Genomic DNA, 27,352 nt, shown 5'->3' on the forward strand with positions numbered 1-27,352 from the left:
TAAAAATCCCCACATGATTTTCATGTGCAGCCATATTGTGAGCCATTGGTCTATACAAGCAGTTCTTAACCTTAGCTGCACCCTAGAATCTTCTGGGGAGTTTTAAAAGCCCCCATGCTCAGGCTGCACCCAGTCCACTAAATCAGAATGTCTGGTGGTGGCAGCCAGCTATCAATATATGTCAAAGCTCCCCCGGTGATTCCAATGTGCAGCTAAGACTGGGAACCTTTGGTCTGCACCCAATTATAATCATAAATGGGTTGGAGACGGCATCACAGAGGATGTGAGGTTGGAGCTGGGTTTTGAAGGATGAATAGGAGTTTGCTAGGATCCACATAGGGGAAGAAGGGGCATTTCCCTGTAGAGAAACCAGCTTGTGTGAAGGTGGCAGAGCAGGAAGGCGAGTGGAAGGTTTGGAATGCAATGTGACTAGAGCAGAGACCGGGAGGCCATGAGGCTGGGAGAAAGGAATGCTGCGAGTCAGGCCACTGGCTCTGCCAGAGAAGACCAGGTAGGAAGCAACTGGATCTGTTTTTGTTATGGACATCCCTGCTGGTGATGGCTGGCCTGGAGGGCAAGGCTGGAGGTGGGGAGACCAACAACGAAGATGTTTCAAAAGCCCTGATGGGAGACAGGGAGACCCCAGACCAAGGTGGAGGCTGGGGGGTGAAGGAGAGAGTGCCTTCTGGAGACACATTTTATTTTATTCTATTTTATTTTATTATTTTTGGCCATGCTGCACGGCTTGCTTGTGGGATCTTAGTTCCCCGACCAGGGATCGAAACTGTGCCCCCTGCAGTGGAAGTGCAGAGTCCTAACCACTGGACTGCCAGGGAAGTCCCTGGAGACACTTGGTGGGTGGGTTTGAAACATGTCTGTGAGTTCTATGGCACTCTTCCCATGGAGAGCTGGCATTGATATCCCTGCCCTTGAATTGGGCTGATCTTCTAGGTGCCAGAATGCGGTGGAAGTAACAGAGCGAGGTTCTCTGGGGAGCCCTGACATCTCTAGAAAAATCTGACTGCCCTGAGGCTGCCATGCTGGGAGGAAGCCCAGGCCACGTGAAGAGGCCACGTGTACATGTTGGGTTCTGTCCAACAGACGCAGCTGAGGCCCCAGCTGCTATTAGCATCAACTGCCAGATATGCGAGTGAAGATGCCGCAGGATGATTCCAGACTCCAGTCCTGAGTCTTCCCAGCTACGGCTCCAGACACTGTGGAGCAGAGACAAGCTGTCCGGATGCCCTGCCTGAACTCCTGGCCTGTAGAATTCAATCCATGAATACAATAAAATGATTGCTTTAGACCACACAGCAATAGTTGCTGGAATAGATCCACTTGGGGAGCAGTCAGGGGCAGGGCTGAGGAGGATGGAGGCGTGAGAGATGCCCCCCTGCTTCTGGATCATTTTGTACCTGCTGGATCGGAGGGACCTGTGGACGCTGGCTGGAGGTGTCCAGGAGGTGGAGGAGCTCCTGGTGGCCAATGTCTGCTTCCCTCCCCGAAACATCACAGCCTCTGTCCTCTCTTCGAAGAGCTCTGCATGTCCCTGGACAGTTGCAGTAATTCCCCCACTACAGGGGGGATCCCTGCCCAGCAGCCTCAGTATCGCCTGGCACCTTGTTAGAGATGCAGACCCTGGGGCCCCAGCTGCAGTGTAACAAGCTCTCCAGGTGTTTCTGACACTGCCAAGGGCTGGGGAGCCCCGGTTTCCCTTAGTGTGGTGCCTCAGGCTTCCTTGTGACTGGAGTCACCTGGGCTGCCTGTTAAACATCCACGTGCCAGGGCCTCACCTCAAACCCTCTGAGTGTCAGCGTGTGTGTGTGTGTGTGTGTGTCTGTGGGTCTCTAGGTGTCAGGGTGTGTGTGCACATGTGCGTAGCTTCTCTGAGCTCCCAGGGTGTCTGCCCACTGGTAAGAAGCCCTCTCTATCTGTTGTGTTGAGCTGACAGCTGCCAGGCCCTGTGCTAAGTGCTTTAGTCGGTGATGGATGACAGATGCTATGAGGTCATTTTCATGGCAGCTTAGCGGTGGACAACAGAATCATCCCCATTACCCAGGCGAGTGAATGGGGATCCCAGGCTCAGGCACTCCCCAGCCTCTCTGATTGGTAGGGGGCTGATCTGGGATGACTCCAGGGCCCAATGCTTAGCTGTGCTCATGAACTCACAGTATCCCTGACCCAGCAAGAATCCCCGGGTAATTGCTTCAGGCTAAAGGGCAGGGCCCTTGGTTCACATGCCAGTCCTGGAATCCTGCCTCGGCTGGCATCTCCGCCCAAACCTCCCCATCCCTCTTGAACACCCTACATCAATTCACAGACTCAACACAGTGAAACCTCCTTGGGCTCCCTGCAACCATAGAGGAACCGAGAGAGGCCGACCCCAGCAGGTCACCAGGCCTCGCGCTGGGGAGAGTTACTGCCCCTTGGAGCCAGGGACCAAAGCGGTTGGCAGTGTCTTGATGCTTGCAGAGGCCGGCAGCCTGGCACTGGGCCGGACCTCAGTGTCCCTTCACTGTGGACACACGTGGGCCAACAGAGTGAGATGGAGTACACTGCTGATTCCAGCATGTCACTTTGCTGCTGAAATATGCTGATTTAAGAGAATCAGAGAGAGTGGTTTATTTACTGCCAAAGTCGTTTCAAATGGAATTAGAAACATAAATCGAATTTGCTACGGCTTTGCTTCCTCTTTAACCACCTCCAGAATATAGCATTTGCATGAACTCTGTGTACAGGCAGAAAACTAGGCTGGTAGAGAAAGCTAGGGCAGCACCTCGGAGTCAGGAAATGAATCAACCCATTCATTTATTGTTATTAAAGTGACATGAATAAATTATAACCCAGTAGGACCCGCTAGGACTTCAGCTTCACTGGAGCACTTGTGCATGTCACGGAGGGTCCATCCACCCAGCGGTTCTGGGAGCAGGTAGGACAGGTTCATTATTAGCCCCAAGTTGCAGGAAAGGAAACCAAGGCTCGGACATTAAGGGATATGGCTGGGTCACACCGCCGGGGATGGGAGCCGCCATCAACCCGGGTCACTCTGCTCCAAATCCAGGGCACGTTCTCCAATCTGATGATGATATTCATAAAGCCACGACTTTCATCCCTGCCGATCACCCTATGTGATTATATTCTGTCACCATAACCTAGAGTAGGAAGAGGTGTGATTTTGGGCCCCAGACCCCATCCTGAGCTTGCACCAGCACTATTGAGAGTAGTGGGAAATGAGGGGTAGGGCTGCCAGCAAAAATAGAGGACACACGGTTACCTTTGCATTTCAGATCAACTACGAATACTTTCTTAGTATAAGTATATCCCCAATACTGCATGTGACTACTTATGTTAAAAATTTGTTATCTGAAATGCAAATTTCACTAGGCATCCCGTATTGGTGTTTGCTAACTCCTGTATCCTGAGAGGAGGAGGCCTTGTTCCTTGTTCCCTTTCAAGCCCCGGACCCTCTCACTGTGCAGAACACCGGACCCTATTTTCCCAGTCAGCTCTTGAGGGGCAAGGACCCTGCACTGTCAAGCAGGATAGACTCAGGATCACAGAGGGGAGGCGTGAGAGCCAGACGCCCTTTTCTGAGGGACTCTGCAGATAGATGTGGACTTGGCCCTTCTGGCCATGGCATGGTGGACCTCTTCTTTGCCAGCGTCAGTAGCCTGGCCCCTCTGGAGAGAGAAGTCAGGGTAGGGCCTGGCTTGGCCTTGGGCAAGTCTCTTCACTTTTCCATGTCTCAGTTTCCTCATCCGCAAAAGGAGGGTGCTCACCGCCCCCCCTTCTCCCAGGTTGTCATGGGGAGCAGATGTGTCAGTATTTTGAGATGCTCTGGGCATGGCATCAGGTACACTGCCAGATCGCTGAACCCAGAGCCCCAGCTGGCTCAGGGGGAGGGGAGGGATGATGCAGGATTATTGGGGATGCATAGCATCTTTGCTCAGGGAGCATTATTTATATGTATTTTAAAAGAAGCACGATACCACCTGTTTATCTGCTTATTAAAATTCTGGGTTTGGAGGGATTTTATTAGGACTGGATGGCAATCTCTTTGTGGAGGAAGCATTGCCATTGGCAGGAATGGGCTTAAAGCCCTCTGAGACCCTGGACATCGTTCCAGCCCCAGGATGGTCCCAACGTCCAGAACCCACGTGGCTGTGAGCCCCCGGGGGTGGAGAGCAGGTCAGAGTGTCCCTGTGTCCCAGCACTGGGCCTGGCCATTGTGTGAACCCCCCAACATTTATTGACAGAATGGGGGGCAAAATGGGTGGTCTGAGTAGAATCTGCATGGCTTAGAATAAACTCCAGTGCAAAGCACATCCCTGGAGTGTGGAGGTGAGTGTCCTCCGTGGAGAGTTCCTGCCAGCTCCACTTAAGTCTCTTTGACAGCCTGAGACACTACACAAAGTCCCTGGCCCAGGTATTATTGGACATGTACATGTATTTTTTTCTTCTTTAATAAGAGGAAACTTCAGCAGAGATGATGGAAGGAGAGATGGGGCAGTAGCCTTTATGATAAACGAGGCACAAAAATGGCCATTTATGTATAATTACTTATAATCCTCACAACAACATTGCAAGGTGGGTTTTATTGTTATTCCCATTTTACACATGAGGTTAAGTGACTTTCTCAAGGTCACAGAGCCAGCAAGTGGCAGAGCTAGAACCTGAACCCAGGCCATCTTGCTCTGCAGGGGCCTCACCCGACTGGCTCATCTGTGTTTCCCAACCCCTTCCTGTCCCACCCACGCTAGCACAGCTGGACCGAACGGTCCCATCGAGGGTCCTGCAGCTGCAGGTCTCTGGCAACACATGATCTTTTGTTTTCTGAAACCCAAATCCCCCATGAGCCTGTCCTCCAGGGACAGGCTGTGTGCCCTCCATTCTTCTTCCTCTGTTTCTCTCTCTCCAGAAATGTAGTTAGATCACCTTGAATAAGATGTTTAATCCTTGGCCAATAAGCCCACACCTGGAGTAGAGGAACCATCAATAATCATGAGATTTATTGCATCAAATTCCTGGGTTAGTGTAAAGAATGTTCAGCTCATGGGGAAACCCAAGAAGCTGGTACCACCGTGTAAGCCCCACCAGCCCGGAGGAGAGACTCAGCGTCTCCCCTCCCGTGTCTTCCCTGGGGCCCAGAGAGCTGGCAGGGGTTGGCTGCTGTCTTTTTGAACATCTCCTCTTGTCCTGACTGTCAGGATTTGACATGCTCCATCTTGAAGCTGAAGTCTACAAGAATACAAGTTCTTTGAAATCAGACATGGTGGGTAATTTGGGGGAACATATTTCAACTTCAAGATGGATTATGATCACGCAGGTATTTGGAGAGCTTCATTTTGTCTTTTAACGTGGATTAAAGAGGAAAGCTGCTTGCCATGGCGTGCGTTTTAGTCATTTACAAACAGCTGTTCAACCATTTGTTCATTCAACAATTATTTGCTGAATGCCTACTCTGTGCTGGGCTCTGTGCCAGGCCATGGGGATTGAGACCGGCTGACATTCGTGGCTTCCTGGAGGCCCCCACCCAGCCTGGCCAAGGAGCGGCTCCAGGAAGACCACCACAGTCAGGGCTGGCTGGGTCCTCCTTCCTGATGCTCTAATGCAGCGTTCGGTGGGACCGTTTGGAGGAAATGAGTCAGCAACAGCTCTGGAGTGCAGCTCACAGCCCAGCGTGTTGGGTCTTCTTTCTCCCTCCCAGGAAGAGGCTAAGAAAGAGCGGTCCAGAGTCTGGATTCAAACATCTGTCCCTGCCACTTCCTGGCTGGGTGGCCTTGGGCAAGTTAACCTCCCTGAAGCTCTTCTCTAGGAAAGCAGGGATAAGGGTCACACCCACCTCATGAAGGCATCGTGAGGATAAAAGGAGGCGGCACACACAGTGCTTCTCGTTCGCGGGCACACGGCGTGCGCACAAACGGCAGTGGGCACTTACTGTCCTTAGGATTACTTACACCCTCTGGGGGTTGAATAGTGAAGTTTCACATGAGCAGCCACTTCTGATCACGCTGCTGCCCGGCTCAGGGGTCCTAACAGCCCTCCCTGCTGCCAGCAGTTCCCCTCCTGCCGTCAGGGCCTTTGCCACCCCCGTCCCCAAGCAGGCTGCCCAGCCGAGGCTCTTGCAGGTGCACGAGGCTGCCCTCAAGCAGACGTGGAGCAAAGCGCTCCTCAGAAGGCTCTGGCTTGCTGCTCCCTGCCCTGGGCAGTGTGCCCCGCTCTCTGGTATGTCTTTCTGCCCTTGGAGTCTCCCTGGTCAGTACCCTCTATGCAGGCACATCTCAGGAGCCACACCATCCAGGAAGCCTTCCTGGATTTCCCCTCTTTCACAGCACTTTGCCTCTTCCTCCATGATTCCTTTCACCTTGGCTGATGAGCCCTCCGGGGCAGAGGTTGGGTTTTCCTGATCCTGTGCCCGATGCGAGTAGGCACTTCTGCCACGCTGCCCAGGCCTGCATCGGGGATGTGGACAGTGGTTGCACAGGGTGTGGCGTGCGTGGCCGGACGTGCCTGAGGTCTGAGGCTGGAGGAAGAAGCAGCTGCTTCCACTTGCCAGTCTTTGCCAGCTCAGTGCCCGGGGGCTGGGAAAGGCAGGGCTGAGGCCCTGGGGGGACAGGCAATGCTCCAGGGAGAGAGCTGGTGTCTGGGTTTGTTTATTTGAGGGAGCAGTGACTCATGTTTGCAGGCTGCTCTCTGTGAATGGTTCCAGTTTTGCAAACACCCCTGGGCAGGACGGCTGACACGAGAGCTAGGCTTCCTCCCATAGGACATTGCTTGTGAGCATTCCAAGCGGGCGACCTTCGCTCTCCTGCCTTGGGCTGCACTTTCCTCCTGGCTACAGTGAGTGGAGCTGACATTTGGGGGGACACAGACAGAGGTGTCCTCGAGTTCATGGTCGGGGGAGGCAGGATGGATTGATAGGCAAGTTCAGGAATCACAGAACACTCCTCTTGGTCACCCAGACGCTGGGGGGGACTCATCACGACATCCTCCTCTCCTGACCTCAGCCCCAGGATGCCGTGCTCAGGCCACAGTGGGGCCTGTGTGGCCAGTGTGGCTCGTGGACCCCAGGCCTGCGCGATGCCCCAGGGAAGAGAAGGTTCTCCATCTAATAGGTTTGGGAAATCCCTTGTGTGGCAGTTCACGTTGTCTAATAACACTTTAAAGGCCCCTGAGAAGTCCTGCGAGAAAGAAGCATACTTGACTTTATTTAAACCAGGAGTCAGCCATTTTTTCTGGAAAGGACCAGGTAGTAAATATTTGAGGCTTTGCAGGCTGTTCCTTTCTGTCTCAGCGACTCCATTCAGCTGCTGTCGTGTGGAAGAAGCCGTAGCCAGTACCTAAATCAATGACCCAATTAAGCTTTATTTCCAGATAGGAATTGGGCTGGATTTGGCCTGGGATCCCTGATTTCAACCATCCTCTCCCTCTGCCCCTCCCCACAGTGTTTTATGGGGTGCCTGGCACGTGCCGAGAGCAGGTTTGAGCACAGCTGCTTGTTCCCAAGTCAGGGTGATTATGTTTCAGCAAGAGCATCCACTCTTTAAGCTACTGTGACACCCACAACATGAATAATTCAAGACCAATTTCCCGCAGCGTGGATGGAGGGCAGGGCGTGATTATGCAGGAGCTCTGGTGGCGCGGACATGGGCAGTACAGAAAGCCCAGTTGATGACTCATTTAGCCAGCAGATTCGCAGTTATGGAATTCATGACACATTTTAAACCTTTGAAAGGGACATTTACATTATTTCACATTTTGCACAAAGGAAGTCTTTCTTAACATTTTCAAGTCATCCAGAAGGCACCGCGTGCGTGCCTGTCAGCTCCCCAAGGGCTGCGGGTCCTGTGGCATCCTCTTTGGGAACCACACCTCTTTGGAGGCATTACAGGCGACACAGTACTTCTACAGTCGCAGCTGAGTCTCCCTCACCCCCTCTCAGAACAGCCTTGGGGGGACCCCGGAGCAGAGGTGTGTCCTAGGCCCCAGGCCTCTGGGACCCTCGAGCTAATCTTTGCCATCCATCCATTGCCTTGGCAGGACTGGATCTTTGCATTTGCACCACTGCTGGGTCAAGTGCCTTGGAAAAGATTTAAGAAAGTCCCAGTATTGGCTTTTATTTAATTTCCTTTCATTAAAGTCTGTCAACAGCTAAAGCAAAGAGGAATTGCTTTCCTGAAGTCCTCTGGTCCTCAGTTCAGATGCCCAAAGGGCCTTCCAGTGGTGGGGGCAGCAGCTGGCAGGCGAACTCTTAAAAGTCATTGATTGATATGATATCACTTATACGCAGAATCTAAAAAAAATGAAACAAATGTACTTATTTGCAAAACAGAAACAGACTTACAGACTTCGAAAACAAACGTATGATTACCAGAGGGGGAGGATGCGGGGGGAGGGATAAATTAGGAGTTTGGGATTAACATATACACACTACCATATACAAAAGAGATGATCAACAAGGGCCTACTGTATAGCACAGGGAATGCTACTCAATATTCTGTAATAACCTGTATGGGAAAAGAATCTGAAAAAAAATGGATATATGTATATGCATAACTGAATCAGTTTGCTGTACACCTGAAACTAACACAAAATTGTAAATCAACTATACCCTAATATAAAATAAAAAATTAAACTAAAACAAAGAATTGGTGAAATATGAGTAGAGTCTGTAGTTTAGCTCATAATAATGTACCAGTGTTGGTTTTTTGGTATTGACAAACAGCCTTTCAGCAAATCTCAATGTATTCCAGAATAAAATTTTACTTAAAAATTCAATGTATTACAGTAATTACTGAGATTTATATTAAATGATTTCCTACATTAAAAAAAATCATTGATTGAGCCCCTGAGGTTTGCTGGGATGGTTCCAGGCACCCAGATCCTTTTCTCTTGCAATCCTTACTGCGATCCTGTACATGAGGTTTTGAAGTTCCCATTTTTCAGATGAGGAAACTGAGGCTGAGCACAGTTGAGGCCAATTTCCCAAGGCCACACGGCCAGGGATTGTAGAACCAGGGAGGGAACGCAGACCCCAGGGCCGCAGACCTGTGCTGCTCTCTGGATCCTTCTGAGACCAGCCAATGTGTGTGGTGATGCCAGACCAACAGTGATGTCCTGCCAACCGCTCTGTGGACTCGGGGGTCTCAGCCTGGGTTTGTGGCAGATGCCACGCACACAGTGGTCTCCTATAGTAATAATTCCCATGTCTGACCCTTCCTGGCAGAATTCTAAGCACTTTCACATCGAAGGGACTACTGACATTTCTACCTGCCCAGCGGCCATTATTCATTCTCCAGGAATGGGCTGAATTTTCCTTTGGGGAACCCCCCTCTTCTACTCAGACCCAGGCCTTCCTCAAATCACAGGGCTTGGTTCAGGAATGAGGATGTGGCCCGAGCCCAACCAGTGAGACCCAAACCTGGGAGTTTTATTGGAAGGAATCACTTGCTCTGTGTGGGTTGCCAGACTGGTGGAACCTAAGCCTAAAGTTCTGGGAACTTCTTTGCCACCCATGTGGGAGTCTGCTTAAGTATAGAGCCTGCCTGGGTGAAAGCAGAGTGGGAGATGGAGGGAGGCGAATTCCACACATCACTTGAGCACCTGGATCCAGCTGTGCCTGAAGCAGGTCCTTAGAGTTTTCCTTTTCTTTATCCAGGATATTTTTTATAAATATATTTTTTATGTTTGAGCTTGCTTGTTTGGGTTTCTATCACTTCCTTCCAGTGGAGTCCTGAGTCATAGAGTCTCCACTGAGAGGCACCACTGTAGCATGGTTGTTAGGCCAGATTCCAGACACATAGTCAACTTTGCTACTTACTAGCTGTGTAATGACTTTGGGCAAGTCATTCAGTCTCTCTCTGCCTCAGTTTTCTCATCTGTGAAATAGGGATTGTGATGGTACTCTCTCCTCATAGTGCTGTTTAATAAGGATTAAATGAACTGATACAAATAAAGCTCTTAGTATAGGGCTTGGTGCATATTCTGAGCATGATAAATATTAACTGTTGTTATCCATTCTCTTTAAAAAAATTATCCTGGTGGTCTGAGAGCAGATATGACCCTTTATATTTTATAAATGAAATGCCTGAGGGCTTCTTGGGTCCCGGAGTTGGAGACTGTAGGGCTTGGACTGACACACGGGCCTTGGGCTGGGTTCAGGGCTGCATCTCACCCCACCTGCCCCAATGCTCAGGTGGGGCTGCCCCAGGGGCTCCTCTGCCCCTCTGTTCACGCTCCTGTTTCATGATCCAGAGCCCTTTCCTTGCACAAACAGTCGCAGGATCCAACGAGGCCTCGTGTGGCTTCCTGCTCAGACCCAGTGCCCTCATAACCCCCCTCCCTCTCCTTCACCCAGAAACACAGAGAGCGCCATCCCCGTCTTTCCTCCAGGGCCAGAGGTCAGGGCCAAATCTACCCCACAGTCATTGCTAACGTGTTGGGGCTGGTGATAACTTCCTGTCCCAGGGACCGTAGTTGCATTAAAAAAAAAAAATCAAACTTATTACCAAAATAATGCATAGAATAGTTTTTGTTTCAACAGTTCAAATAGCATAAAAACTTACAAAACAGAAAGTCCAGGTTTCCTACTTCCCAGCCACCTCCGTCTCACTCCCCAGAGAAAACCACAGAAAGACAATTCCGTGTCTTTACAGAATTTTTTCCTATGCATCTGCTTAACTACATGGTTCTGCATGTTTTTCAAACAGCTTTTGGAGAACGTTCTCATGGGCACATAGCAAAATGGTTCATTTTGTGTGTGTGCGTGTTTTAAAAACTTTTTTTAAATTGTGGTAAATTACACAAAAACATAAAAGTTACCATCTGGACCATTTTTAAGTGTACCATTCAGTATTATCAAGTACATTCACATTGCTGGGCAACCATCACCATTATTCAACTCCAGAACTTTTTCTTCCTCCCAAACTGGAGCTCTGTGAATTTGACTCCTTTAGGTACCTCGTATCAGTGGAAACAAGCGATATTTTTCATTTCTTGACTGTCTCATTTCATTTAGCATGCTGTCCTCAAGGTTCTTCCACATTGTAGCCTGTATCAGAATTTCCTTCTTTTTAAAGGCTGAATGATGTTCCACTGTATGGATATATCACATTTTGTTTATTGATTCATTCATAGATGGACATATGTGTTGCTTCCACATTTAGCTACACTGAATAATGCTGCTATGAACATGGGTGTACAAATATCTCTTTGAGAACTTGCTTTCAAATCTTTCGGATATATATCCAGAAGTGGGCTTGCTGGATCATATGGTAATTCTGTTTTTAAATTTTTGAGGAACTGCTATATTGTTTTTCACAGCAGCTGTAACATTTTACATTCCCACCAACAATGTTCAAGGGTATGGATTTTTCCACGTCCTCTCTAACGCTTGTTAGTTTCTGCTTTTTGTTTGTTTGTTTGTTTTTTGGGGATAGTAGCCATCTTGATGAATGTGAGCTGGTTTCTCATTGTAGTTTTGATTTGCACATCCCTAATGACGAATGATGTTCTGTGTGTATTTTTTTTTTTTTTTTTTGGCCACGCTGTGCGGCTTGCGGGATCTCAGTTCCCTGACCAGGGATTGAACCTGGGCTACGGCAGTGAAAGCACTGGATTCTTACCACTAGACCATCAGGGAACTCCTGTATGTATTTTAAAATACATACTTATGAATGTTTTCAAACATACTTGGAAGTAGAAATAATAAGACAATGAGCCCCATATAGCCATTACTCAGATTCAACAATTAGTAAGATTTTTGCCCAGTTTGTTTTCCCTTTTCCTGAAGGATTTCATAGCAAATGCCAGACACCGTGTCTCAGCATCACTACATAATCCAGTGGACATTTCTAAAACCCTGGACCTCACCTTACATAACTGTGTCACCATCATCCTAAACTTCTCCTTGGTATCACCTACTACCCAGTCCATGATCAAAGCTTCCTGATTGTTGAATGAATACACGGGTTCATTTTTCACAGGACCCCTGAGCCCAGAGACTCTTAACCACACTCCTCTCCTGAAAGGCCAGTGACAATGGGTTAGGAGCGCACGCACCAGAGTCAGACACGCCAGGTTTAAAGCCCTCTCTGCTCTCGACTGCCTATGCGGTCTTGGCAAGTTGCTTATCCTTGCTGGGCCTTGGTTTGTTCATCTATGCAATGGAGATAATCAGAGTGTCCACCTCGCAGGGTGTTAAATGAGACAAGGTGTGTAAGGGCCGAGCTCTGCCTCTGGCACATGACGAGCGCTCAAGAAAGGAGAGCTGCTGTCGTTGTTGCTGTTATTAAATGTAATTTCCCAAAAGACTCCCTCCAGTGACGGGTGTTCAGGCATCCTGGAGGGCCGGCAGGAACCAGCTCTGCACCATGCCCTCCATCACCGCCTGTGGAGAGCGCTCCACCCTCCTGGGGGCTCCCCAGGTCAGGGCCCCTGTTATTCTCTGTCTGGGGCAGAAGCGAGCTCCGGTCCACATGCTTGGCTGCATGGGGCTTAAATAAAAAATGATAAAATCTGCCAATGGGAAGGGATGAAATTTTACTGGGGGTTCAAATACTTTTTGTTAAGATTGGTTTTGGCCATTTCCCCTCTCTTGACCTGCTGGCCTTGCCTTGACCTGCTGGCCTTCTCCTTGGTAATTCAGTAAGTGGTGACTTCGGGTGACGACAGGCAAATGGGAGGCGGATGGGGGAGAACAGAGCCCACGGGGGATGAACATTGTCTGAAATGGATTTATCCTAATCGGGTTCAGAGCCAACCACCTTTTAGGCGGAAGGAGAATCATGGCAGGCCGAGGCGACAGGCTGCAGCAATGTCTCCTTTAACCTGCACAGTTTTCCAGGTGGGGAAATGGAAGTGGAGAGAGGGAGAGGTTGCCCTGAGTCCACTGCCATTTACAGGTGGAGCAGGGACTGGGGCCGGGGAGTCAGACCATCCCAGCACCCTGCCTCAGTCACCTACCTAGAGGACAGAGATGGCCACGTCCTAACTGGCTGTGTGAAATTGGATGCTCTGGGATTCAGCTCCCACTCAGGTGAAGTGGAGACGGAATGAGGGGGGAATCCAGGCAGCTTTGCACGTCCCCTGCTTCCCTGCAGCGAAGCCAGTGATGACAGGACGTTTCCCCTGCTGACCGCCACCTTATGCTCTGAGCCAAGGTGTGCTGGCTCGGAGCTCGCCTCAGAGGCCTGTGCCTAACCCCATTCTCCCTGGCCGTGTGACCGCCAACAAGCTTCTTCCTGTCTCAGACTCACAGCCTCCTCTTCTAGAAAATGGGAAGAACATGAATGCCCACTTCCCAGAGTTGTGGGAAGGTAAATGGGATAATGTAAACCAAACGCCTCACACGGCATGTACTGAAAAATCTGCTTCTTTCTCCTTCTCTCCCACCTCCTTCATCCTCCCGATAAGCTGGGATGCTTTTCCTGAGCCCAGTGCATGCTGGGAAGCCAGGATGGAGGCCCCATTTGGGAGGTAATAATCTCTAAGGCTGGTGCAAAGTGGCAGCTGACCCTCCTCCCTCCATGCTGGACCGTCAGGCTCTTTCCGTTGTCCTGAAACGGGGGGCTCTCTGTTCTGAGCGGGACCCATGCAGCGCCCACCCGCCTGCGGGCTGCCTGCCGGTGGGATGGGGCCTCTGCTTCAGCCGGGCCGTGGGCCCCTCAGCCACCTGGGGCTGTGCCCCAGGAGGTTTGGAAGCTTTTCCCATGACCAGATCAAGGCTGGAGAAGCCAGGTGGGTGTCCTGGTCATTCCCAGAATCCTCTGGGTCCCGAGAGCCACCCCCTCTGTGGAGGTGACCTTTCCCGTCTCTGGTCCCTAAGAATCCAGGTCAGCGGGCCTGGAGACCACAGGGGTCTGTGCCCTGCTGGTCGGGTTAGCCTTTCGATTCTCCCAGTCCTTGGAAACACGGTCAGTGGGGATTTTCTGCCCTCAGGCTTGCTTTTGAATTATTACATGTCATTAACAGATAAAATGCTTGGGTTTCTAACACATAGCCGTGTTTCTCTCCTCCCTCTTCTCCCTGTGGAACAAACATCAACAGGCATCATGCGTGGGCTAGTAAGATGAGCCCTGAGTCCCAGCCCCGTCCCTCCCTTCCTGGCTGTGTGGCCCGCGACAGTTCATTGCCTTTCCTGAGGCTCAGGTTTCTCATGGCAGGTTGGGATAACAACGCCTGCTGAGGATGACGTAGCACGTGTGAAGCCCCAGCTGCAGTGGCACAGAGCAAATACTCAGGGCCGGCGAGGCCCCCTCTCTGATGGCTCGTTTGTGATTTGTCGTCTGGATGGAGGAGGTGAGAAGCAGGAGAGGAAGCTCGGGCCAGGGGCGGAGTCGGGGAGGCCCTGTGGAGAAAGATGCAGCTGAGCCCGTGAGGCCCCGGGGCAGCAGGACTTGGGGCGTCAGGATTGTCTAGAAGGTGAGTGCAGTTCGGAATGGAGAGAGCGATGGAGCTGGAGGTGAGGGACTAGCCTTCGGGAGCTCCCTGCTTTCCTTCCTGGCTCTTTGGCCTCGGGGCAACCACTTAACTGGTGTGGCCAGGTCTAGGAAGTGGTGGCGTTTGGCCTATGAACAGCCACCCACAGGGCATTAGTGGGGCGGGGGGAACTGTGAGAAGTGAGGTGCCGGCTTGCGACACCCAGAAGCTGGGGTTTTGCCCACTTGCCTCTCACCTTCAGGTAGGCAAGGCCACAGGACAAGAACGAGGGTGCCTGGCTGAGGAGGCGAGTGGGGCTGAAATCCGGCCCACGCTCTGCTGGCCACGCTGTGTACCCTGGATCGGGGCTGTGTCTGTTCAGAGAGGGGGGCACCTTTTTCTAAATTACCCCCAGGCTCACCAAGCTCCCAGAGGGGTGCTTTTTCAGATGTGCACAATGGCATGGCATAGCTGTCAGTGGCCCGAGGCCTGGTCTCCTCTCTCTCAGCCTCAGGGCCCAGTTCAAGTACGGGGGCTACGTCTGCTACATCTTTCTTTTCTTCCTCTGTCATTCAGGTTTGTAGAGGAGAGCGAATGTGGAAAGTGTGACATTGTTAGCACCCAGTGAATTTAAATCTTAAAAAAGCATTCTTTTTTCTTATGATAAAAGTAATACCTATTTATTGTAGAAAATTATAAAAACACAGGGAAGTATAAAGAAGGAGATGAAAATCATGCATAGTCCTGTTACCCAGAGATACTTCAAAGTGTTAAAAAGTAGAGGTTTCTTTTATTATTTTCCCTCTATATATTTGAATATGGGAATCATATTGCATATGATTTTGTGTTCTGCGTTTTAAAAAATATTTATTTATTTATTTATTTGGCTACACGGGGTCTTAGTTGTGGCACGCGAGATCTTCGTCTCCACGTTCAGGATCTTTTAGTTGCGGCATGTGGGCTCTTAGTTGCAGCATGCAGGATCTAGTTCCCTGACCAGGGATCGGACCCAGGCCCCCTGCATTGTGAGTGTGGAGTCTTAGCCACTGGACCACCAGGGAAGTCCCGTGTTCTGCTTTTTTAAACTTTATATTATATCTCAAATGTTTTTTCATGTACATAAATGTTCTTCTATGTGTGTTTTAGTGACTGCACAGTGTTCTGTCATTTGAACATGTTGTATCAGAATCAGCCAGCCCAGACGGATTCTAGTTGTACACTATTTTAAGCAGCACTGTTGACTGTACATCTTTGTACCTGTCTGATTGTTTCTTTTAGGGTAACTTCCAGCAAGTGGAGTTATAGGGCTCAAGGGTGCGTAGGCAGTCGGTAAATTGGCCCCCAGTAATTCCCACCTCCGGATATCCCTGTGCTGTGTAACCTCCTCCCCTTGAGAGGGGGCTGAAACCTAGTGACTTGCTTCTAATGGACAGAATACAGTGAAAGTGATAGGATGTGACTTTCAAGATTAGGGTACCAAAATACTGACTTCCACCTTGCTCAGGCTTCTTGCTTGTTTGCTTTGAGCAAAGCAGCCTGCCATGTTGTGAGCTGCACCGTGGTGAGGCCCACACGGCAAGGACCTGAAGGAGGCTTCTAGCCAAAGGCCAGTGAGGAGCTGAGACCTTTGACCCAATGTCTGGTGAGGAAATGAATCCTTCCAACAACAATGTAAGTGAGCTTAGAAGAGGATTGTCCCATACTTGAGCCTTCAGATGAGATTGGGGCCTTGGCTGACACCTTGATTGCAGCCTTGTGAGGGACCTTGAGACAGAAGCACCCACCCAAGCCATGACTGGACCCTTGACCCACTGGAGCTGTGAGTTAATGTTTGCTGTTTTAAGCCACTAAGGTTGGAGATGATTTATTATGTGGCAATAAATAACTAGTACAAACGGTACGCACGTCCCTTTTGATGTGTATTTCCTTTGTGCTTTCCAGAAGTTTACCCCAATTCCACCCACCACCCCAGCAGAGGGGAGCTGCTCACAGATTAATTTCCAGCAGGGGACACCGACTGTACCCCTCCTTCTGATCAGCCTCTGTCTCTAGAGAAGCCAGTCCAGGGAGTGTGGACAGCTTTCTGATACCCAGACTATTTCCAGGGAATTATCTCGGGGTGTGTGTCCTGATATCTTAGCAGAGATTCTGATAGGGTTGTTAAAGGTAAGGAGGTCAAGGAGGGAGCCTTTTCATGCTAATGGACTTCCAGGGCATCTGAACACATCCCAGTAAGCCATTTACCCATCTCCATGGTCCATATCTTTTATTTTTAATTGCAAGAGAACACAGTTTGGTTCTTCAGGTTGCATTGACGTGTCCACATTTTTAATTCCTTTCAGAGCCCAGTGTATTCCTTGCAGTCTCAACAATTCAGGGATTTAATGGAAACTAAGAAAATTCCATGGCCCTCCAGAAACAAAGTCGGGTCCCCTCGGGTGATGAACAGAGCCGATGGGAGGCCTAGCAGTGTGCCTCTTTTCCTTCCTCATGCCCCTTCTTCTGCTGTGACATCCTACAGGGACACAAGCAGCCTCCCCTGTCCCCACCCCACTGGGGGCTGGATTGCTCTGAAGGGAACAAATGACTGTCTCCAGGCTCAGTCCCTTCCTCGGGAAAACCTCCCGTGCTCTCACTGGCCTGCACGGGAGGTGGGGAGGATTAATGGCCCTCTGCAAGGCTCTAATGGATCCCTAATTGGTTTGCTTCATTAGGGTCTGCTGCCTGGGAAGCTAACTGTGCACTTGGAGAGGCGATAAATGAAGCTCTGCTGTGGGGCTCAGAGATTGGGAGGTCTCTTGTACAGACACCAAGGCTATCCTGAGAGTCCGACCATCCTTAGAAGCCAGAAACTTGGCCATGGGAAGCAAATTAATATTGTTTATGTTTCATTCATCAGCATATTTAAAGGCCTCAAGGAAATGATTCTTAATCTTTTCTGGGTCATAGACCGCAACGAGAATTAAAAAACTGCACGTATGCCTATAGCCCCACTTGCACGCTGTTTTTTTTATCAGGCGTGGGGTGTGGGTGTTGCAGATTCCCTGAGCCTACTCATGGCTCCCTTGGAAAGTTTATGAACTGACACCTGCTCCTCCCAAGTGGGACATCTTTAAGGTGATTCTTTTGTTCATTTACTCATGTATCTATTCTCTAATTTACTTAACAAATATTTATTGAGTTCCTACTATGTGCCAAGGAGATTATCTTTCTTCTGCAAAGTTTTGAGACAGCTCTAAAGTGAGAGTAAATTTTTTTTAGGAAATAGTAACTATAACTGTACTTATTCAGGCATTTGTTTTCTCTTCCTCTCTAGGTAAAGCCAGGGAGTGAAGGATGGGGGAAGATATGAGTGAACATTTTCATACTTTCAAACTGTTATGCATTTGGCTGTATGAAAGAGCCACTGACAGGGTGTGACATGGAGATGTCACAGGGTATTTTAAATAACTTCTTTCTACTGTGAAGCAAGATATACTTATCTCAATCTAAATTCTAAGTGTCCAAATCCACCAGCCTACAAGAATGTTAGAATCGCTCTTGATGCTGCCCTGGTGGAAAGGGTCTCCTGGTTTCTCCACTTGGACTGAAGGATCAAAAGACGAGTCCTTGTGACAATTCTTCCAGCTTCAAGTTTTTCGGAATGAAGAGTCCTGACTTCTATGGACCTCTTGTAAAAGCTCAATCTGTCATGTCTTAGGAGGCTGCCTACCATTATCTTGTGGAATCTCAAGATGTGGAATCTCAATGCAGAACTTGAGCAAAAATGAGGGGAAAAAAAAACTATAGACCAATATTCCTCATACATGCAAAAATTAACAATATTCTATCAAACTGATTTCAACAATATATTGAAAAGATAACACATCATGACTTAAAGTGGTTTATCCCAGGAATGCAAGGTTTTTAAAAGTTGAAAATCTACAATTGTAATTCATTCTACCAATAGGTTAAATAAGACATGATCATATCAATGGATTAAGAAAAAGCAGAATTCAAGATCCTGCATCTGTTCTTTTTTTAAAAAAATAATTAATTTATGGCTGCGTTGGGTCTTCGTTGCTGTATGCGGGCTTTCTCTAGTTGCAGTGAGCAGGGGCTACTCTTCATTGCGGTGGCTTCTCTTGTTGTGGAGTACGGGCTTTAGGCATGCGGGCTTCAGTAGTTGTGGCAGGTGGGCTCAGTAGTTGTGGCTCGTGGGCTCTAGAGCGCAGGCTCAGTAGTTGTGGCGCATGGACTTAGTTGCTCCGCGGCATGTGGATCTTCCCAGACCAGGGCTTGAACCCGTGTCCCTTGCATTGGCAGGTGGATTCTTAACCACTGTGCCAGGGAAATGCCCCTATATCTGTTCTTGATTAAAGCTCTCAGAAACCTAGGACAAGAATTTCCTCACCTGATGAAGTCATCTATGGAAAACCTATAGCTGGCATCATACTCAGTGGTAAAGACAGAACATTTTCGTTCCTGAGTTCAAGAACAAGTGAAGATGTTCACTCTCACCACTTCCATTCAACATTGTAGCCAGTTAAGTAGTCAGTTCTAGCCAGTGCAATAAGGCAAGAAAAAGCATAAATGGCATCCTGATTGGAAAGGAAAAAGTTAAACTGTGTTTATTCTTAAACAACATCCTTGTGTCTGTAGAAAGTCTAATGGAGTCTAAAAAAGAGTTACTAGAATTAATATTTGAGTTTAGTTAGGTTACAGGATGCAAGAACAATATATAAAAATCATTTTTCCTACATACTAGACATGAACAAATGGAAATTGAACTATAAAAATTTCCATTTACAATAGGATAAAAGTATGAAATGTTTAGGGATTGTATTAGTTTCCTATTGCTGTTGTAATAAATTACCACAAACTTAGTGCCTTAAAACAAACAAGACACATTTTTCATTTTCCAGTTACAGAGGTTAGAAGTTCAAAATTTGTCTCAGTGGGATAAAATCAAGGTATCAGCAGGGCTGCATTATTTCAGGAGGCTCCAGAGGAGAATCTGTTTCCTTGCCTTTATAGCTTTTAGAGGCTGCCCAATTCCTTGGCTCATGGCCCCCCATGACATTGATCTCTGATTCCTTCATCACATCTCCATCTCTGACTCTGACCTTCCTGCTTCCCTTTTATAAGGATCCTTGTGGTTACATTGAGCCCATGTGGATAACCCAGGATGATCTCCCTATCACAAGAGCCTTTACTTAATCACATCTGCAAAGTCCCATTTACCATGTAAGGTGACATATTTGCAGGTTTCAGAGATTGGGACATGGACATCTTTGGGGGCCAGCATTTTGCCTACCACATCTGCTCTTTGACCCCCAAAGATTCACGTTCATCTCACATGCAAAATGTGTTTACCCCATCTCAATATCACCAAAGTTCCAAACACTATATAGCACCAACTCAAAGCACCAAATCTCATGTAAATCTCATCAGTTCAGAAGTTCCAAATCTCATGATCTATGTCATCTAAATTAAGTGTGGGTGAGACTCTGGGTGTGATCCATCCTGGGGGAAAAAATCTCTCTCCATCTGTGGATTTGTGAAACAAGAAAACATGGTATCTGGTCCCTAAATACAATGGGGAGGAGGGAGAAAAGCATAGGATACCAATTAAAGACATTTCTGTTCAAAAGGGAGAAAATAAAAGGAAAAGAAGAACTCTCTAGTTCCAAGCAATTTCAAAAGCCAACCGGGCAAACTCCATCAGGTTTCAAGACCTAGGAATAATTTTCTGTAGCTCTCGGCTCTGCCCTTTGGTCTTGCGGCTCCAACGTCTGGGCTCAAGGCTCTGTCTTCAGAGTTATCCTTCTTTTATCATGAAGGGTAGCATGTGTTTGAAGCTGGGGAGTTTTATCAGTCTGCTTCCTGCCTGCAGAATCTGGGGAGCCTGACATCCTTCTTTCATTTTGTCCTTTATCTGTCCCTTTCAGTCTAAGATGGCTCTTTCTGCGGGTATAAAATTCTTAACAACCTTGTGGTTCTCCTATGCACGTCACAGGGACTCACTCCACTAGACCTGGCTCCTCCACGTGTCTTTCCTAGATAATATCATCTCTATTTCTGGCTTCTGCTGAGATGGCTGTGGGAATTCATGAGTCACAAACTGAGTCTCTTTAAAGAACTCTCTGTGTGACAGAATACTGTGACTTTTTGCTCCATACAAGGCCCTAGCAAAAGGTTGTCCAGTTATACCCTCCTTTCTCTCTGGAGCATGTTTTTTTCCTGACAGCAAATTTCCCAATTTTAGTGTCTTTTTTTTTTTTAAACTTCCTTTTTTAAAAAAAATTTATTTATTTATTTATTTATTTATTTATTTATTTATTTATGGCTGTGTTGGGTCTTTGTTTCTGTGCGAGGTCTTTCTCCAGTTGTGGCGAGTGGGGGCCACTCTTTATCGCGGTGCGCGGCCCTTTCACTATCGCGGCCTCTCTTGTTGCGGAGCACAGGCTCCAGACGCGCAGGGTCAGCAATTGTGGCTCACGGGCCTAGTTGCTCTGTGGCATGTGGGATCTTCCCAGACCAGGGCTTGAACCCGTGTCCTCTGCATTAGCAGTCAGATTCTCAACCACTGCGCCACCAGGGAAGCCCTAAACTTCCTTTTTTTAAACATATATTTATTTATTTTAATTTGCACAGGCTTCTCTCTAGCTGTGGTGCGCAGGCTCAGTAGTTGTGGCGTGCAGGCTCAGTAGTCGTGGTGCGAGGGCTCCAGAGCACATAGGCTCTGTAGTTGTGGCACACGGGCTCTCTAGTTGTGGTGCATGGGCTCAGTAGTTGTGGTGCGTGGGCTTAGTTGCCCCGCGGCATGTGGGATCTTAGTTCCCTGACCAGGGATTGAACTGGTGTCCCCAGCATTGCAAGACCGATTCTTAACCACTGGACCACCAGGGAAGTCCTGCCAATTTTAGTGTCTTTTGCAATCTGAATAGACTGATAATTTTCCAGCTCTTCAAGTTCTGGCTCCCTTTTGCTTAACATTTCTTCCCTCAATCACTCTTTCCTCTTGCATTTTAATATCAGCAGCAAGGAGAAACCAGGCTGCCCTTTCAAATACTTTGCTTAGAAATCTACTCAAATAAATAGCTAGATTTCTTGTTTATAAGCTTTGCTTTCTGCATAACCACAGGACACAATTTAGCTAAGCTTTCTGCCACTGTATAGGCAGAAAGGATCCCCTTTCTCTAGTTTCCATTAACATAGTCCTCATTTTCTTCTGAACCCCCATCAGCTGCACTTTTAACATCCATGTTTCAGATAACAGTCTGTTTGTGATGTTTAGGGGTTCTCTAAGACAATATAGGTTTTCTCGACCATACTCCTCAGTTCCTTCTGAGTCCTTACCAGTAGGGTCTTTAACATCCATGTTTCTAGGCTTTTTCTATAATGCTCCTCAAAAGTCTTCCAGTGCTTTTCCACTGCCCAATTCCAAAGCCACTTCCAAAAATTTTAAGTATTGTTAACAGCACTACTCCACTTCTGTCACCAAAATCCGTATTTGTTTCCTATTGCTACTGTAACAAATTACTACAAACTTAGTGGCTTAAAGTAACACAAATTTATTATCTTCTAGTTCTACAGGTCAGGAGTCCCAAATTAGTCTCAGTAGGCTAAAATCAAGGTGTCATCAGGGCTGGTCCTTCTGGATGCTCTAGGAAAGAATGCTCCTTGCCTTTCCAGTTTTTAGAGGCTGCCTTCATTCCTTGTGGCCCACGGCCCTACATCTCTATCTTTGCTTCCAATGTCACATCTTCATCTTTCTGACCCTGACTCTCCTGCCTCCCTCTTATATGTGATATTGGGCCCACACAGGTAATTCAGGATAACCTCCTCGCTGCAAGATTCTTAACTTAATCACATCTGCAAAATCCTTTATCGTGTAATGTAACATATTCACAGGTTCTGAAGATTAGGATGTAGGCATCTTGGGGCACTGGCATTATTCTGCCTATCATGGGGTAAGTCTGACAAAAGATGTGAAAGACCTGTATGTTGAAAACTGTCAATCACTGTTCAGAGAAATTTTAAGTGACCAAAATAAATAGAAAGCAATACCATGTTTGTGGATTGGAAAACTCAATATTGTTGAAATGTCAATTCTTCCCAAATTGATCTATAGATTCAACTCAATAAGAATCTCAGCAGGATTTCCATAGGAATGAATAAGTTGACTCTTATTTGGAATTTATATAGAAATGCAATTTATATAGAATAGCCAAAACAACTTAAAAAAAAGAACAGATTTGGAGAACTTACACTAGCAGATTTAAAGATTTATTATAGAGCTCTAATAATCTGAACAGTGTGATATTGGCATAAAAACAGACATAAAGGTCAATGGAAAAGAATAGAGACTCCAGAAATAGGCCCATACCTATATTGTCAATTGATTTGCAACACAGGGGAAAAGGCAACTCAGTGTAGAAAAGATAGTCTTTTCAACAAATGCTGATGGTAGAATCAAATATCCATATGTAAAAGAAAAGAAAAGAAACACAATCCATTCCATATACCATATAGAATATTAAAAGTGATCCTAAGTGTAAAAGCTACAATTTATGAAACCTCAAGATGGAAACACAAGAGGAAATTTTTGCAGTCTTGGGCCAGGTAAAGATTTCTTAGTTATGATGCGCAGCCTGGGCTGGCGTGTTACTCCCTCCTCCTCTTGCTGTGGCTGTGCTCATTGTTCCTGGACCCACAAGAGCTACTGTGTAACTGTGAGCAAGAGGCTAAGAAATCACGGTGGCTTTAAGTCACCGAACCGGTGTCGGGCCACCTCCCTTCAGATTTCTTGTTACTGTGAGACGATAAACCCCTGTTTCCTTAAGCCACTATGAGTCAGACTTTCTGTTACTTGCAGCTTTAGGTTACGCCGCCTTTCAGATGTGTCTTAACTACCCATCCCTAGACAACTCCTTCCCCAGGGTGAGACGCACTTGTTCCTCTAGGCCGTGGGGGACACTCCGCTCAGTCACCGTGTCAGCCCCCTCTCACACCCACCCAGGACCCCTGGGCCTGTCCCTGTGAGACCCACGTCCCCAAGGAGTGACCTGGCAGGGGCAGGTTAGGCGGCCAGCCGCTCAAGGACAAGGCAGGAAGGCCTGGATCTGTACTTGTTCGCCATCACCCGTGGCTACAGTAACATTTAGGAGGCCCTCGTGGACCACAAGGGAGCCACCCAGCAAGGAAGAGGATGCAGACCGGTGGGGGGGGGGTCAGAGGTGGGAGGTCTGCACGACCCTGGAGATGCAGTCCGAGCCCGTCCAGGGTTTGTGGCATTCCCCTCGCAGCTCAGAGCAGGCTGGGTCCCAGGAGTACAAGTGTGCACCATCGTTTCCTAGAAATAAGACTCCGCTGCACTTTTCAGGGGTGACCGAGGGGTGGCCTTGGAAAGGCCCTGGAGGTGAGAGGGGCTCAGGCCCTGCCCGGCCTCACCGCAGCCCCACCCACGGTGCATCGGAGCAGCCCCTCGTGGTGCGGGCGGCTGTCCTGGGTGAGGCTGCCTGCGGGGTGCGCCCCTGGGAGCAGGTGCTCCTGCTGAGAAGTGTGATTAGGGGGTGTTTACAACCCTCAGTGCCCGGGAACCTCTCCAGGCTGACACTGTGACATCCCATAGTGACAGCCTCTCCCGGAGCCCATCCCTGTGGGGTGGGCGCGGGGGAGTATTGTCCCCAGCCCTGGGGGTGGCTCTGTGTCTCACCAGGGAGGGCATCCTGGGCCTTGCTTGAGGAGAGGCCTGGACAGAGCTGGCAGTGGTGGAATTCAGGGTGCAAACTTGCCACCTTCCTTCAGTGAACAGCTTCAAAGGCTTAATTTCTCCCATCAGGTAGGTGGGGTCTGTGTGGGAGAGGATGAGCTGGGGGAGGTGTGATGGGGGGATTGAGTGCCAGACTCTCTTTCCGCACACAGAAGCGTGATATCCTGCAGGCTTCCCTTCACCCTGCGACACGGGTTCTGTGTTGTGCGAGCGTTGCCTTGGTTAATCCTCACCGGAGCGCCTTGCAATGGACGCGGTCTTCAGCATCTTGGCATCAAGGAAAGGGTGAGTGTCGGAGAAGCAGGAAAGGCAGGCAGCCGTGGTCAGACCGTGTGAGGCTGAGGAGTTTGGATGTGACCCGGAGGGCCATGGGACCGCTGAGGTCTGCCTTTGGAAAGAGGCTCTGGGGGCAGCACGGAAGGAGGACCTGCGGGGGCTCTTGTGACGGTCTGAACAGGGGACATCGGGCAGAATTAAGGTGGGGGCCTCACACGTGGGGGGTGCTCTGTAAATATTTGCTGCTGAATGACGGAGGGGATGGAGATGAGAGGAAGGATTTGAGGGCTGTTTACCAGGCGGCGTTACTAGGCGTTGGAGACTGGATGTGGCAATGGGGTGGGCGGGTTGGCGAGGAGGGTGACATTTTATTTCTGTCTGGGGCAACTCGAGGGATGGCGGTGAGATGGGGCCCCCCAGGAGGGGCAGGTTTGGGGCCAGAAAGCTAAGATTCACGCTGGATGTGTGGGTTCAGCATGTCTGTCCCTCTCCCCCAGAGGTCATGTTTAGGGAAGCAATTGTCGGAGCTGGGCTGGCGCCTGGGGCAGTCTTCCCGAGCCCCCGATTCCACCTTTGGACACACGGAGGCTGACGGGAGAAGGGACCTGCTGGCTGAGGGCCAGCCAGGTGGAGATGCCCGGTGCCCCTGCCTCTGGGCACCCTCAATCACAAACGGGAACAAGCAGCCCTTCAAGGTTTCAGGTGTTTCCTTTCTTTGTTCCTTAGACTATTGTTCTGGACACACATCTGGAGACACCTGTCTTTCTACAAAGGCCAGGGCCTTTGTTATCAGAGCAGATTCATCTGACCCCACATCCCAAGGAGACAGAATCCTCAGAAGAACCTCGGTAACAGTGTCAAATGCCTGGGTCATCAGCTCTCAATATGTGTGTTAGAAGTAGTAGGAGTCTTTGGAGAAAAGCCTTTTTGCGGTCACGTGAATTAGGAAAACCCTGGGCTCCACATGTTAATGGACTCTGCACTGCAGGCCTTCTCAGGACCTTTAGTGCTGCCACGACCGTCTCTAAGAGGGGCTCCTGTGTGCTGGGCCCCCCAAGGGTACTGGACCAATGAACACCTTTTCCAGGGAGCACCCACCCCCATCTCCCAGACCTGGTGCTCTGGGGTCACGGTTCAGGGAACAATGGTCAGAGCTGGGCTGGCCTCTGGGTGGAGGTGAGGTCAAGCCCCTCATTTCTTCCTCAGACAGACTGAGGCCTGGAGAGGGCGGGGAATTGCCCGGCAGAGCCAGCAGGCGGACTCTGGGCTTAGGACCCCTGGGCAGGATCCCTTCTCCTGTGCAGTCTTTCTGCTTCCTGTGTTCCAATTTGCCAGGTCCCCGGTGGGGCCTGCTTTTTCATTTCAATGGACTCTTCTGGAAGGCATTTGGGAGGGTGACTGGGGGTTGGGCGTTGCCCCTGTCTGTGTCCAGGCCTCTGATGTGGACCTGTGTGAACGTGTCCTTTGCCACCCCCCGAGAGAGTTGTGTCTGAACACGAGACAGACACTGGGCAGAAAGCAATTATGGCCCCGACATTCCCCATGGAGCCATCTGTGGGCCGGCGAGGCGGGAATATGCCTGTCTGGGCGGCGGCCTCGGTAAGGAGACCTCTGTGGGCCCAGAGACAAGGGCCGGCTTTGGCCTCGAGCCTCCCCGCGGGGCCTGCGGACAGCACCACGGTGGCCGCTGAGGGCGGCTGTGCTTGGCTGGGATGCAGCTGAGGGTGGGCAGGGAGGGGCCAGGGCATCCGGAAACCCAGTTTATGTAACAGTTTCCTGGTGTGACGGTTCCGGAGGGAACTTCATGTCACCAAGCGCAAAACAGGTACTTCCTTAGTTCATCCTGCGGATGTTTATGGGTGGTGAGGGGTCGATTCCACACCAGACCTCGTGTGGGACCCCTGGGGGTGGGGAGAGGGACAGTGTCTTAGTTTGGGTTCCCGGCATGAGAGACCGAGATGAGGATTTGGGTGCCGGTAAGCTTGCTGGGAGCTGATTCCCGGAAGCAGGATGGGTCAGGAGGGTGCAGGGAGTAGAATAGAAAAGGGGAAAAGCTAACCCTGGGTAGTGGAGGGCACGGCTGGGGCCATGATGCCCGATTCCACAGGGACCTGCAGGCTGGTGGTGGACTGTCCACAGGAAAGATGATGCAGGGCCAAGCCACCTGCTGGCTCCTTGCCTGCTGCCTGAGGTTTGCCCCTGGGGGTAACCCCACCCTCCTGGCTGTGTGCTCGGCCGTGCATGACGCAGGCTTGGGGCCGGCACCGTCGGGGCCAGGGCAGTGGGAGTGACACCTGTCCCCAAGGCGCAGCAGGGTCAGAGGTGGACCCAGGGGTGCCTGCCACGTGCCACCTGGCTCCAGGGCGTGGTGAGGTAGATAGTTTCGGGCTGGGGGAGAGGAGAATGGGGTGAGCCCAACCTTCCCATCCCGTGGTCTTACTCCCCTCCAACTTCCCCTGCTGGCCATTTACTATCGTCCAATGGCCATCATCACAACATATTACCTTGGAAGAAAGAGCTGTACAAGGGCCACTTTTGGAAAATGTGGTCCGAGGGGCCCGGATCCCCACTATCCCTCTTCCTGAGCAGGAAGCCGGCTGTGCCACCAGAACATTCCTAAGCATGGTCTGAGTAATGATTTACCCACTGCCTCCAGATTCAGGAAGTCTTATCTGGCTTCCTGAAAAACCATTAAGTTAGAAAAGCAAGTTGGAATTTTTTTCCCTAGAAACTGAATTAGTAATGCAATTTTTTTTCACGTGGTCATGAAAATGTTAATGGAAATCCTGAAAACGAGCCCCACCAAGCCTGCTGAGATGGCTCTTAAAATCTGGGGGCTGCTCAGGTTAGTGGGAGGATTTTTCTGCCTGTTTGGTGTATCCGGGATGTGCATCTGTGAGA

The 27,352-nt window shown here is 49.4% G+C and overlaps 1 pseudogene; it reads left to right on the forward strand.

Annotated features, from left to right (window-relative positions):
• Positions 1 to 27,352, forward strand: part of LOC103001539 (elongation factor 1-alpha 1-like) — a 123,120-nt pseudogene that overhangs the window by 80,573 nt on the left and 15,195 nt on the right.

The sequence above is a fragment of the Balaenoptera acutorostrata genome, chromosome 16 (assembly GCF_949987535.1).
Source record: "Balaenoptera acutorostrata chromosome 16, mBalAcu1.1, whole genome shotgun sequence".
NCBI lineage: Eukaryota > Metazoa > Chordata > Mammalia > Artiodactyla > Balaenopteridae > Balaenoptera > Balaenoptera acutorostrata.